Source organism: Narcine bancroftii, chromosome 1, assembly GCF_036971445.1.
Source record: "Narcine bancroftii isolate sNarBan1 chromosome 1, sNarBan1.hap1, whole genome shotgun sequence".
In the NCBI taxonomy this organism is placed as follows: domain Eukaryota; kingdom Metazoa; phylum Chordata; class Chondrichthyes; order Torpediniformes; family Narcinidae; genus Narcine; species Narcine bancroftii.
In genome coordinates this window covers 112,243,483-112,257,339 of record NC_091469.1, presented here as the reverse complement: position 1 = coordinate 112,257,339, position 13,857 = coordinate 112,243,483, and the positions used below count along the sequence as shown (strand labels likewise).

General features: G+C 41.0%; 1 pseudogene; it reads right to left on the bottom strand.

The window, feature by feature from the left end:
• Window positions 1–509: 509 nt before the first annotated feature.
• On the bottom strand, window positions 510–1,135 carry LOC138746990 (translationally-controlled tumor protein homolog; annotated as a pseudogene).
• Between the last annotated feature and the right edge of the window lie 12,722 nt (window positions 1,136–13,857).

Genomic DNA, 13,857 nt, shown 5'->3' with positions numbered 1-13,857 from the left:
GACAATTGGCACCCACAGGTGACAAGTTATGGCCTAGTAAAACTACTTTTTTTTAAAGTTACACCTTCCAGCCATGCAGGGCCCTGAACATTTAACACATATGCTGTGTCCTTTCTATTCAGCTCAAGAATGTTGGGATCTATAGACAATTATCAATGCAGAATCCATCTGAATAGACAACACTACTACATTTATTGAACCACTTATTTACATCAACTTGCACAGATCCTATTTTAACCCGAGGATTCATTCCTCCCCTCTCAATTCTTATGCTGTTCAAATCATGAATTAAGGATTTTTTTTGGGAGCCTGGAAGTTACATCAATATCCAGCACTAGATATGGGTCAGATGCAAAGATCCAATGTTCCCATACTAAGAACAACCAATTTCAGAAGCAGTCTGTATCCCAATGTAAATCAAACAGGCAAAAAAGGGGATTAATGCACTCAGTTAAAACAATGTTCATTTGCAATAAATCAGCTCAGTGATATCAGATCCAAGTTTTATTGCAGGTAACAGGAACATTTCAGGTCATTAGGATTGATGAATTCAACATGATGAATTGCAGGCAGCAGATTTAACATTTCTCAATTTCCAAACCATCCTTGAAGAAAATCATATATAGAGTTTCATCATTACGGTAATCTAATAATCCAATTGTGCCTTCCTAGTTCATACTCTCACCTGAATAAAACATGATAGTCTCCAAACTTTTTTTGAGAATGTTTAAAACAGTCACCTTAAAATCTTCTAATCCTTCTGGGATTTCCTTTAGAACTCTTTCTTTCAGGCGTTTCAGGTACTGCTTTATGTAAACCATGCAGTTATCTTCGCTGAAAGTCAATTCTTTGAGATGGTGATTCAATACAATGTCAACACCGCTGACAGTGTGATTCTCAGACATTCTTGTGAAGCATTGCCACCAATTAAAGAGTCATCAATCGCTCCTTCTGCTCTGCAAATGAGCTTCCCCTCCACCTCGTAAGTGATGCTCTTCGGATCTTCCTCGATCTTATAGATATCACAGAACATCTCATCTCCCAAAATAATACACTTGTAAATCTTCACGGGGGCGGAACCACAAGCAGACACCCGACGACGGCCCTGCAGCACCGACCGAAAAGAGAACTCCATTTCTGGTTGAGGGTGACTTTACTAGAACCTATTTTTTTTTAAGTAATTCCTGTGTTTCAAAATATTGTAAAGTATTTAAAGAGAGAAATGGTCTAATTAGCTCTATAGATCATTGCTGATGCTTCTGCATTGAATCTGATATTTAGTTAAATTTGGTTATTCTTTTTTTTATGCTTATAAAGTGATTTAATGAGGCTACTTTATGCATTGCAATTCCATTAACTTGGTTTTGCCTTCTGGAATTCACTGCTAAATAAACAGTGCTCCAGAAATGGAACTCTTGGTGGGACATTAATTCAAGAACCACTTAATAGATAATGTAAACAAATCTACATGATAATTATTCAGTAAAACCTTAGTATTTTGCTGAATTTTCTCATTTTAGTACATTATATATATCTATAAATGATAATGTCCCATTTCAATTCATTTTTATTGAATGACAATTTATTTCTGACAAAAATCCACATTTTTTTTTTTCTTTTTTAAATTTTTTATTTTTCACACCATAAATCACGTTAGCCATGATATACACTTTTTCTTTTTCACACATATACAGTGACTTTTTCTCCCCCCCCCCCCTCCCTCCTCCCAAGCCACCCCCCCACCCCCCCCTCCCATCCATTTTAGGTATACAATCTAGGTTGCATTAAGCCAGTCAGACAATGTTGTCATTCAACAAAAATTTGGTTATTCTTATAAGGGAGTTAATGGAACAAAATGGAGAGGTAAAGGAAAAGAAATATGGACAGCCATTCCCGCATGACTAATCAGCTTTGGTGGTCAATTGGATGATGTCCAAGGGTCATGAAGAGAGGTGGGTATTTTGCATAATTCTAATTAAACCCTATTAAAATGATTAATAGCTCTGAGTCATAAAGAATGGAAACAAGCTCTTCGCCACATGGTGACCATTAAGTACACTTGTCTCATTTTTCTTCTTGCATCCCTTTCAATTTTCCTCCTCCTCTTCCCTCCAACCCCCCCCCCCCCCGCCATTTCTTCTGCCAGTCACTTAAACTCAGAGCTATTTGCAGTTAACCTACTTGCTTGCACGTCTTCGTCACGTGGGAGGAAATTGGAGTCCTTGGTGAAACCTGCACAGGAGCTGCTGTCCCACTATGGCACAGATAAGTAAAGGACAGTGAGGAAGAGGAGGCCCAAATTGCTGGGTCCTCAACTGTAAACACAGGAGTTTTCACTCGATATGTTTTTCAAGTCAAATTTGTTGTCATCTAATTGTACAATTACAACCTAACAAAACAGCATTCTCCAGCTTCAGTGCGAAACATGCAGACACACAACTCACGTATAGACAAATAAAATGTATGCAAGGATTTTATCTATAAAATCAAATAAATAGCTAATGCTTTGTGCAAATGAGAGTCTCGGATGGGTTAGTCTGAGCAGTTCCTTAGGTTGTTTATCATTCTCACTTGGCTTTTTCAGGTGCATTCTATGCTAAGAATGCGCCTGAAGAAGCAGAAGCAGCCCTTTAAATTGCCATTCAGGTGGCAGCGTTTAAAGCGCAACGTTGGCCACCTGAAGGACACAGCTGCGCAGGATGCGGCTCTGAGCACACTCTGTCTCCTGCCCAGTGTCAGCTGTGATCAGCAGCCTGACCCTTTAACATCCGCTTTCAGCCAGCTGCATTCAGCTGATTATCCCTCTTGGAGGAGGGTTACGTAGCTCGACTCAAGAGCGCCTCCTGCACATTCAGGTGGCCTCAGAACAGTCACATATTGCCTAAACTTGCTGCTTTTCATGCAGGCCAATTGCCCACCTAAAGTGCCTACTGCCTGTGGTATGAAGTGGATCTTCTGCCTGGCGGTGCTGGCTCTGACACCCCTTTATTTCTTCCCCAGTGGCAGCAGCTGAAAGGTGCTGTGTGCAAGGTGGAAGAGGTCCTCAATGATTTTGCCCACCCTCTCCACCCTGGTGGATTACATCGATGGGGTTAGGGAGACTCCAGTGATCCTCTCGGCCACTCTTATGGTCCAATCTATTTCTCTGCAGCAACTGATCCACATTGTGATGCAGCTGGCTTGACATAATGATGGTCAGTAGCCTTGTCCACTTCAGTCTTCTCAGAAAGTGCAGTAACTGTTGTGCCTTCCTGACAAGTGAGGAGATGTTGAGTGTCCAACAAATATTCAAATATATTTCCTATCTTTGACTTACCTGAGTTTTTTTTAAGCTATGCATATGGAAGCAATGGAGAATTTGAAAGAAAATACTGAAAATCACAGAAATTGTCCCACTTTTTATCAGATTCACAAGACAGACAATGGTTCTCTACAATTCTCCAACAAAATCTAAATGCCTAACATTCAGCACAGTGGTTCCCAACCTTTTTCTTCCCTATGCCATCAGTGCTCTGTAATTAGTAAGGGATTACTTAAGGTGGTATGTGAGGGGGAAGGGAAGGTTGAGAATCACTGTTCTATAACCAATCGTTATTGAAATATTTTGCTTGAGAAAAATTGTCATTGGCCCATTTCATTTGGAGTTATGAAACTGTGCACATAAAGAGTCAATTAGGTACAATTAAAACAGTGATTTTTTAAACTTTTTCTCTCCATCTACAAAGCATCTTAAGCAATCCCTTACTAATCACAGAGCACCTATGGCATAGGGAATACTTAAAGTAGTATGTGAGTGGAAAGAAAAAGATTGAGTACCACTGTGAGAATTATGCATGAACTTTACTTTCATGCATGAAGATGTGCATCTCAAAACATAAAACATAGAACACGACAACACAGTACAGGCCCTCAATGTTGTGCCAACCTACATCTTCCTAAAAATGATGTGCTAAATCCTCCCTAACCCATAATCCCTCTTTTTCTTTCATCCTTCACCATCATCCCTGGCAGATCCATTGCTAAAATATTTTGGCAAGCAAGTCATACAATATTTTAACAAGCCTTTTATAAAAATGGGAGGCATGTAGAATCAGATTCCTAAACAGCTCTGTGAGGAACACCCTAGGAACCTGGAGACAGAATATTATTGTGTGTAATTGGCAAAGAAAGCTGGATTTAGTTCGAAGTTCAAAGTTCTAATTTATTGTCAAAGTATATTATATTGGTCATCCAATTGGATAAATTCCACATGCGTGTGATCCATTCCATCCTTGACATCTGTTGGCAAGACCAGGTCTCCAATCTGGAGGACTTGGATTGCCCCAAGTCCACCAGCATTGTCCCTGATCATCAGAGCCCAGATGCGGTGGGTGGAACATGTCATCAGAATGGATGACCACTGTACGTCACTCCAGCTGCTCTATCGTGAACTGAAGACCAGAAGGAGTCCTCAAGGTCATCCACGCAAGCACTATAAAGACACTGTGAAGGAAATCACGTTCAAAGACGACACGTTGTTGTACAGTTCATCTGTGGAATTGAAAGTGACTTTGCAGTCTGAATCTGGAAGCACAAAATTTAGCACAATGGAAATCCATTTTTGTAATAACCGTGGCTGCTACTTTGTGACGCTGTTTGTGGTTTTCCATCAGTTTTTGGCAGTGCCTTTCTTCGAAACTAGTTTAGCTTCATAGCACAGGGCTCACCAATGGGATCAGTCAGCAGCTGCAGCTTCTGGTTCTCTTGGTTGTATGCCACAGTAGTATAGGATTTCCTTCACAGTGTCTTTATAGTGCTTGCGTGGATGACCTTTTGTCATCCTACTCTTTTGTTTGGATGCCTGCTGACCTTATTTCATACCTTGATGAAGAGCTCAAGCCCGATACATCGGTTATATTTTTTTGCTATATAAAGGGCACTGCTTGATCTGCTGAGTTTCTCCAGCATTGTGCATTTACTAAGAGCCATCAGCTCCGTACAGGCTTGGAACAGCCCATTGAGGGAGCTGATGTAGGTTTTATTTGAGATCCCCCCTGCAGACTCCAGGGAAGCTGAGGACTGGAGCAAAGCAGCACAGCTAGGGAAGATTACCTCCATCTGAGAAGGAGAAGCGGACGACACCACCCATGGGACTGTGACCACAGAGGCTCTGCAGCTGAGTGACCAGTGCAAGCAGTGGGCTGCTGGTGACTCGAGGCAAGGAACCCACAGAAGCTGTGGGCTACTGGAGACTTCTTTCGGGAGACTTGGACCAGGCTGCGGACTGCTGGAGACTAGCTCAAAATGGCCGAAGGAGTACCGGGTATTGGAACCGGATTGTGAAGGGGTGCCGAGGATGGCAAAGAGTTACTGAACATGTTGGAGGTTCAGATCTGGAGCTTGAATCACCAATGGTTTGGACTGGACTCTGGATGGCTGCAGAGGCTGCGGAAGTGCTGGAGGCACATCTATGGACACTCGGTGACTCTGGGGGACTCTCTTTTGCTTCTCACTCTCTGACTGTAAGTCTGAGTGCAAGAACTGTAAGAAGTGCTTGGGCAATTTCTGACAGTGAGAAATCTGTCTGCCTTGCAGCAGGCAAAAAGGAATTTCATGTAATAGGACACTGTTCTATTGTTATGACAGTAAATTGAATTTTGAATCTTGATGCATGTATTTTGATGTCCAGGTGTTCTTGCGTTTTGTGTATAGCCAATGAGATGGCATCTACCCTGGACCTATTGCTGCAGTAGGCAAATTGGAACGATCCATGTCCATGTTGCCGCTCAAACATGAGCTATGTGTCAACACCAGGCTCTCAAAACTCTTCATCACTGTGGGTGTGAATGCCACTGGTTGGTAGTCATTTAGGCAGGTAACCACACTCTTCTTGGGTACTGGTACGATTGAGACCTGTTGGAGTGAGATGTTGAATATATACGTGAATACATTGGCTAGTTGATCAGCACAGCATTCTGGTACTCGGGTGAGTTCTCTGTCCGAGCCAGATACTTTCCCAGGATTCACTCTCCTGAAGGCAGTCTGCGCATTATCTTCAGATAAAGACAGTAGACGATCATCGTGGGACATGGGGATTGCTCAGTGGTTCTTCTTTATTCTGGTGGTCAAATTGGGCACAGAATGCTTTGAGTTAAAGTGAAATGTGATGCATTTTGGGAAGTGAAACCAAGGCAAAACATTGTGAATGGTGAGAACCTAGAAAGAGAGCCAAAGAACTGTAGAACACTACAGCACAGAAACAGGCCCCTTTGGCTCTTCTAGTCTGTGCTGAATCATTTTTTTAATTTGCCTCGTCCCACTGACTTGCACCTAGTCCATAGCCCTCCATAGCTCTCCCATCCACGTACCTGCCCAAATTCTTTTTAAATGTTAAAATTGAGCCCGCATTCACCACTTCTGCTGGCAGCTCATTATAGAACAGTGAGACTTCCCAGGACAAGTACAAAGTTCCCTGAAAGTGACAGCTTAGCTTGATAATGCAATGAAGTAGGGGTATGGCATGCTTGCCTTCATCGGACAGGGCATTATAAGAATTGGGGCACCATTTTTCCAGCTGTAGAAGGCCACCCCTGGAATATTTTGTACAGTTCTTGTTGCCATGCTATTAGACTGATGTGATTAAGTTAGAGAGGGTATAGAAACAGTTCAAGAGAATGTTGCTGGGATTAGAAGAATAGAGCTATGAGGAGAGATTGGATGGATTGGGACTTTTCTCTGGAATGAAGGAGGCTGAGAGGGGGGCCTGATTTAATTTATAAGATCACGAGGAGCATGTGAATGGCCTGTCTTTTTCCAAAGATATAGTGGTCTAGGCTTGGTAGTAGGAGGCATAAAGTGATGGTGGAGGTTGTTTTTGTGATGAGATTTCGGGACCAGAGGTGACCTTTGCTCTTTGTTATATAAATGTATGACTTATTTTGGAGATATGATGAGTAAATGTACCAGTGATGCAACAATTGGTGATGTTGTTAATGATTGGGAGAATAATCTTTACACAACAGGATGAAATTAATAAGGTGATAATGATGAACAAAGCAATACCAGATGGAATTGAAATCCATAAGTGTGAGATGATGTATTTTGGGAGGATTATAATTGTAGGACATACGCAATGACTGGTAGGGCCATAGGGAGTATTGTCCAAGGATCACTGAAGGTAACAGCACAGAGATATATGGTAGTGGGAAGGCATATGAAATTCTGGCCTTCAAGGCAATGAATAAGAAAAGGAGACTATGAAACAACTTTATAAAACATTGGTTGGTACTTCTGAAAGCGTGCAGTTCTGATCTCCATAATAAAGGAAGGACATGGTTGTTCTGGAGAGAGCGCACAAGTGATTTGCCGGGATGATCTATGAGATAAAACCTTTCCAGTGATTTGAAGACATTGGATAGGCTGGCTTTGTTTTCCTGAGAGTAGTGGAAGCTGAGGGGTGTCCATTTGGAGATGTAAGCTTAGGGTAATGGGGAAAATATTTAGAGGGGATTTATTGAAAAATGCTGTCACCCAGAGGATGGCTGGAATTTGGCACATTCTGGCTGGAGGTGGGTACACTGAAACTTTTAAGAATGAGCCGCATCCTAGATTTCCAAAGGCAGAGTGAGCAATGTACCTAGTGCTGGAAAATGGGATTCGTTTGGCTATTGGTTGGTCTGGTAATGGTGGGCCACAGGGCTCTCTGGGCTCTATGATAGTTCTTGAGTCACCATTGTGATGCTGACATGGGATCATTTTGAGATGTTACAACCAAATTTGGAGCACCTTCTCTTGCATTTTGCAGGGCTTTCCAAAAGGAACATGGTGGTAAATTCTGGAAATTTGCAGATGAGTGACAAAATTGCCTACATTTTTACTATCCTACCCATCTTGTCCTTCTCTCCCAGCAGCTACCCCCCCCCCACCATTTCTGTAGCCCTCTTCCACTCCAACAACCTCTCCCTCAGACTCTCATAACTGTGCAGAGCTTCAATATTCCCCTCCCCTTTCAGCGTTGACAGAGATAAATAAATGCTGACTTGCCTCTGCTTAACCATTGAAATTTACCTCTCCAGGCACTTTTACACAGCTACTGAGAAGCAGAAAATCTGCGCAAATTTTCGGCTCCCCTGGCAGTGTAAAAATGCCCTGACGGAATGTATTTGATAAATTCCATCTCGTAATTTTTACACCAACACCCCTACACATTTTTATGGAGCGACTGCAGTGCAAATTGACCACAGGCACTCCCTAAGAAACTCAGCTAATGAATACGATGTTCACCCTCTGACAAACTCCGCAACACAGGAAGGGAGCGTGTAAAAATCATATCTGATTATGCTATCATTTCCTTGTCTTCAAACTAAACCCACCCCCCCACCCCCGATGTCTTTTGCTGACCTAATCGTGTTCAGACCATCCCTCACTGCTCCAACCACAGACCTGATGTTGATTTTGATATGCTTAATAGTGAGTAAAATACATTATAGTACACTGGAATGACTAGGCAGGAGCTCTTTGAAGATATTCTCACTTCATTGTGGCAAAGTGTTTCATCTGGGTTACATACCAGGGGGCTATACCAGTAAACTGAGGGTCACACAGCAGTGGGATATACAACAGTAACTGAGGGTGCGATCTTTTTGGACCTTATGGCCTGCAGGTATATGATGTGAGAACAAATGTGACCCAAACAGCACCATCAGAGCAGTTGGTGATTCCCTTCACCCCTGCATTAACATCAAAATCAGAAGCAGCCTTTCAACAACCTGCATTCATGCAAAATGGACTGCAGCACATTAGCCTGTGAGCATTCACACAATCAAGGACTCCTGACTCCTTTTCACTTCCATGTGAAATTTCAAAGACAAGCTTTGTGAAGCACCTTGGTCATGGCTGTTGAAACAGACATTAGGCTCTTGGCTTGTTCCATGACACAGGAGTGTCCCAACTGTTATGTCTACTCTTTCTTGTGGTTTGCATTTCAAGGTTGTACCATTCAACATAACACATATACTGAGGCCGCACAAAAATGCCTGCAGATTAGTGAATGTTTATCCATTTAAACGTACCATTGCACTGACAAAAATGAAATTAAATCGCGAGAAAAGGATCTTGTTTTAATCCCAAATGTATGTGCACAGGTGCTCAGGATAAATGAGTGACTGTATAGAACACGAGAAAGTACAGACCTTCAGGTCTCAATGTTGTACCGTCCTATATGAACCTAATCTACGATCAATCTGACTTTACCCTCCCTCACAGTCCATGTCCCCTATTATTTTACATCCATGTGCCTAAGAGATTCTTAAATGTCACCATTGTATCAGCCTCAACTACTACCCCCAGCAGTGCATTTCAGATATCCACCACTCTCTCTGACACCTCCTCTAAACTTTCCTTCAGATGGTGGAATCTGGAGCAAGATACAACATGCTGGAGGGACCCAGTAGCATCAGTGTGAGAAAGAGAATTGACAATATTTCAAACCAAGACTGCTATTCTGAGTTGCTATTCAGACAGACGCTAATCTGAGTCAGTATATTAATACCCACAACAAGTTTCCCCTTTGTTGGGTTAACTTTATTATATTCACACAGAGGGGCATTTTTAGGTCATAAATAAAGAGCACTCAATAGAGAGTGCAGGGATGTAGGTGTCAAGATGTGAAAAGTGAAGTATTAATGAGCTTTTTGAGCTGATCAGCAGACATAGCAAACTGTACTTCCTTGTAATTAGACTTATTTCGGGGAACTGTGCTTGAACAATTTCCGAACTCTGGGAGCAATTACCAATCTACTGAACCTTCTGATTTAAAATTCAAGTGAACCCTATGAGTGCATTGTTTCACCATTTCAATATCAGTTTATTCTCAATGGTTTTAAAATCGTGAAATTAAAACTCACTCAATGATCCTAATCCATAACAAATGCATGCCTCCTCATTTAATGTTGCCTATTGGCCCAGCATAAAATGCCATCATCAAACACTCAACGTCCATTGGGATGGAGGATGAGTTGCTTTGTTCTGATGTTTGTGGGTTCTGAGATGACTGAGGCCACAGTGGGAGCAGTAGTCGCTTCCACAAGAGGAGCCCTGAGGTCCTGATCAGTCATCTTTGTGGATAGTTTGTGAGGTAGTGTTTTCCTTCTGGCATTTACACAGGGCTTCAGTGATACATTGATTTGAGGTTCTCAATACCATTCCAGATGATTCTCCACTTTAAGTGGTCATGGGCCAGGAGGCCGTCAGGATGTTTCTATTTTCAAGGAGGCTATAAGCAAATCCTAAAATCATTTCCTCCATCTACATCAGTGGTTCTCAACCTTTCTCTTTCCACTCACATACCACTTTAAGTAATCCCTATGCCACCGGTGGTCAGTGATTAGTAAAGGATTGCTCAAGGTGGTATGTGAGGGGGAAGGGAAGGTTGAGAATCTCTGCTCAAGTCCTAATTGTTTCTGAAATCTTTTGCTTGATAAAAATTGTCATTGGCCTATTTCTTTTGGAGTTATGAAACAGTGCACATAACAAATCAATTAAGTTTGATTAAAACATTGGTTTTCAAACTTTCTTTTCACCCACATATCACCTTAAGCAATCCCTTACTAATAACAGAGCACCTAAGGCATAGGTGGAATGTGATTGGAAAGAAAAAGGTTGAGAACTATTGATCTACATGGTAATCTCTTCCCTCAGATACTTGATAAATAATAAAGCAAGTTGGTGATGTTTTCATGACTGATCAAATCAAACTGAAACTATTAAGTTGTAAATTATAAGCCTTTACTCAGAATAATGACATTTGTGGAGGAGAGTTTAAAAAGGCAGTTGATGTGAGTTAGTTGTATTCTTGATCTCGGAAGAATTAAAAATGAAAGAATGTACCATATGTGTGTTGGCTTGTAATTAGTGGTTTATTTCCTTGTAAGCTTGCACTGCCTATCATCTACACAGGCCCTCAGTGGATTGTCAAACATTGCTGTCATATGGAGCCAGTCGAGCTCAGGGTTTCTTGTGTGGATCTTTATCTTTGTTTAATCTCAATGGACTTCTAAAACAAATGCCTTAGTCTTCAAAAAAAAGAGATATAAAATGTGCCAGAATGTAATTTAGATACATCTAACTTTTATGCAAAGTACTTCAACAACAGATTTCTGATTACCAAAGTGCGACCTCAGTTTTCACAACTCAATAAGTTATTGAGGTTGTTATTTCTTTTGACATTTTATTACTAATATTAATGCACGTGTGAAATCAAGTAGGCATTAAAGTGTTTGTCTTCACATAAGGAACAGAAAATTGCCAAAGCATCCCCCATGCTCTTATTACTGCTTTCATGGCTGATTCTATTCATTCAAGCATTACGCTTTCATCAAACGGGTTCCTCTGCCTTACAGTACTTATCGTTCTTGTTTAGCCATCAGACTATTTGTCCGTGCATTCAGCAAAGCAGAATGAGGACAATATTAGTTATCATAATTCAAGTTTCACAGCAGTTGTCGTGGAACAGCCAAAGTTCTTGGCTAATTTTGCTTCACTATTTAATGGGCTGAACTTCTCCACTGACAGAAATGTCAAAACAAACAATTAGTAGAGAGTTTGTTTTGGAAAAGACAGTGAATTAATTTTTAAAAATATTCAAATATTTTGGAAAACATACTGGTAACCATCGTGATTGACTTTAGATAGAAAATGTCAAAAAAAAAAGCTTCTTCACTTAAAGAAGTTTTAATTTAATTTTTAATTTAGAGATACAGCACGGAAACAGACCCTTCTGGCTCATGAGCTGTTGCTGCCCCTAAATACCACCCATGTGGGAGGAGTCACGTGATGGAGTAGTGGCCGGACGGTGAACTCCAGCCCTCTCCAGAAAAGTCGGGAAAAACAAGAGAAAATACAAAGGCACAGAAATACAAGTTAAAGAAAAGTGAGTATAAAGGTGGAAAGAAGATGGAGACAAAAGGAGAAAAATCAAAATCAACGGAAAGAAGAGAGGAAGAGAAGACAACGGAGGAAAAAGGTGAAGGCCTTACCTGTCCGAAGAGGCCCGCTGTGGAGAGAAGACCCCACTACCTCAGGTCGGTAGAAAGAGAACTACAACAATGGCTCACAGAGCCGAGTAAAAGTGCGCAACCGCGCATGCGCGACTCCTCGCGCATGCGCGATGCGCATACAAAAAAACACACCGACGGGAGGGGGGACCAGCTGGGGAGTCGATCTCCACAGCCGGCAACGACAGCTGCAGAACACCTGCAGCAAGAAGAGACCACAGAAGACAATAGAAACAAGAAAGAAGAGGAGGAAAGGGCAACAAAGAAACAACAGATGGTCAACCCAGAGGAAGAAGAAGAGGAAGAGTATGGTGAAATAGAAGAAGAAAAGAGAGGCAAGGTAAAGGAGGTACTTGCTCTTGTTAGAGGATACATGGAGTCATTTAAAGAATGGCAAACACAGGAATTCAATGATTTAAGAAGAAGAATAAACAACACAGAAAAGAAAATAAATAAAATGGATATGACCTTAACAGAAATGGGGAAAAAAATGGACAAGATGGAAGAACGGGCAATAGCAGCAGAAATGGAGGTAGAAGACTTAAAAAAGAAATTGGAGGAATCTAATAAAAAAACTAAAGAGACACAAGAATTACTAGCCCAAAAAATAGATATAATGGAAAATTATAACAGAAGAAATAACATAAAGATAGTGGGCCTTAAGGAAGATGTAGAAGGCAAGAATATGAGGGAGTTTATAAAAGAATGGATCCCTAAGGCCCTAGGATGTCCAGAACTACAGCAAGAAATGGAAATAGAAAGGGCACATAGAGCATTGGCCCCTAAACCACAACCACAACAAAAACCAAGATCTATTGTAGTAAAATTCCTAAGATATACTACAAGAGAAAAGGTACTGGAGAAGACAATGGAAAAAGTAAGAGAGGGCAACAAACCACTGGAGTATAAAGGGCAAAAAATCTTCATTTATCCAGATATAAGCTTTGAACTCCTAAAGAAGAGAAAAGAGTTCAATGCAGCAAAAGCGATTTTATGGAAGAAAGGATATAAATTTACACTGAAGCATCCTGCGGTATTGAAAATATTTATTCCAGGACAACAAAACAGACTATTCTCGGATCCAGAAGAAGCACGAAAATTTGCAGAACAATTACAAAAATAGACTGAGGGATGAAGACGGGTAATGAGAGCAAAAATTATCACGATTGATATGTATGTGGGTAAAGACAAAAATAGACTGAGGGATGAAGACGGGTAAGGAGGGTAAAAATGACCACGATTGATATGTATGCGGGTAAAGAGGTATAAGAGTGAATAGAGACAATGGGCATATGTGAAAGTATCTGTAATTAGAGGAAAACATAGAAAGTATAGACAAGAATTAATAAGGGAAGGTAATGGAATAGAGAGAATAAGGAAGGAACTAAAAGAGTGACCTTTGTGACATATAAAAAACGAAATCTTTTCTGGGGGGGGCTGGGTGGGGGGAAAAGAGCGGTCACTGCAAAATCTGTTGACGCTTGCGAGTGGATTCGCAAATCCAAATGGAGAGGGGAGATGTGGTTGTCCGACAAGGGATAAAGGGCAACTCAGGAGGGGAAGGGGAGATTGGGGATAAAGAAGATAGAAATAGGAGAATAAGGAAAATGTTGGATGTTGTAGGAATGTTGTCTGGTAAAGAGTTGAAAATAAGAAAACAGAAATGGAAAAGGAGGAAAGGTAATGATGGAAAAACGGAAAGAGAAGATAAACAAAATATAAAATGGCTACGCTGAACTATATGACTCTAAATATTAATGGAATACATAACCAAATTAAAAGGAAGAAACTACTAAATTTACTGAAAAAGGAAAAAATAGATATA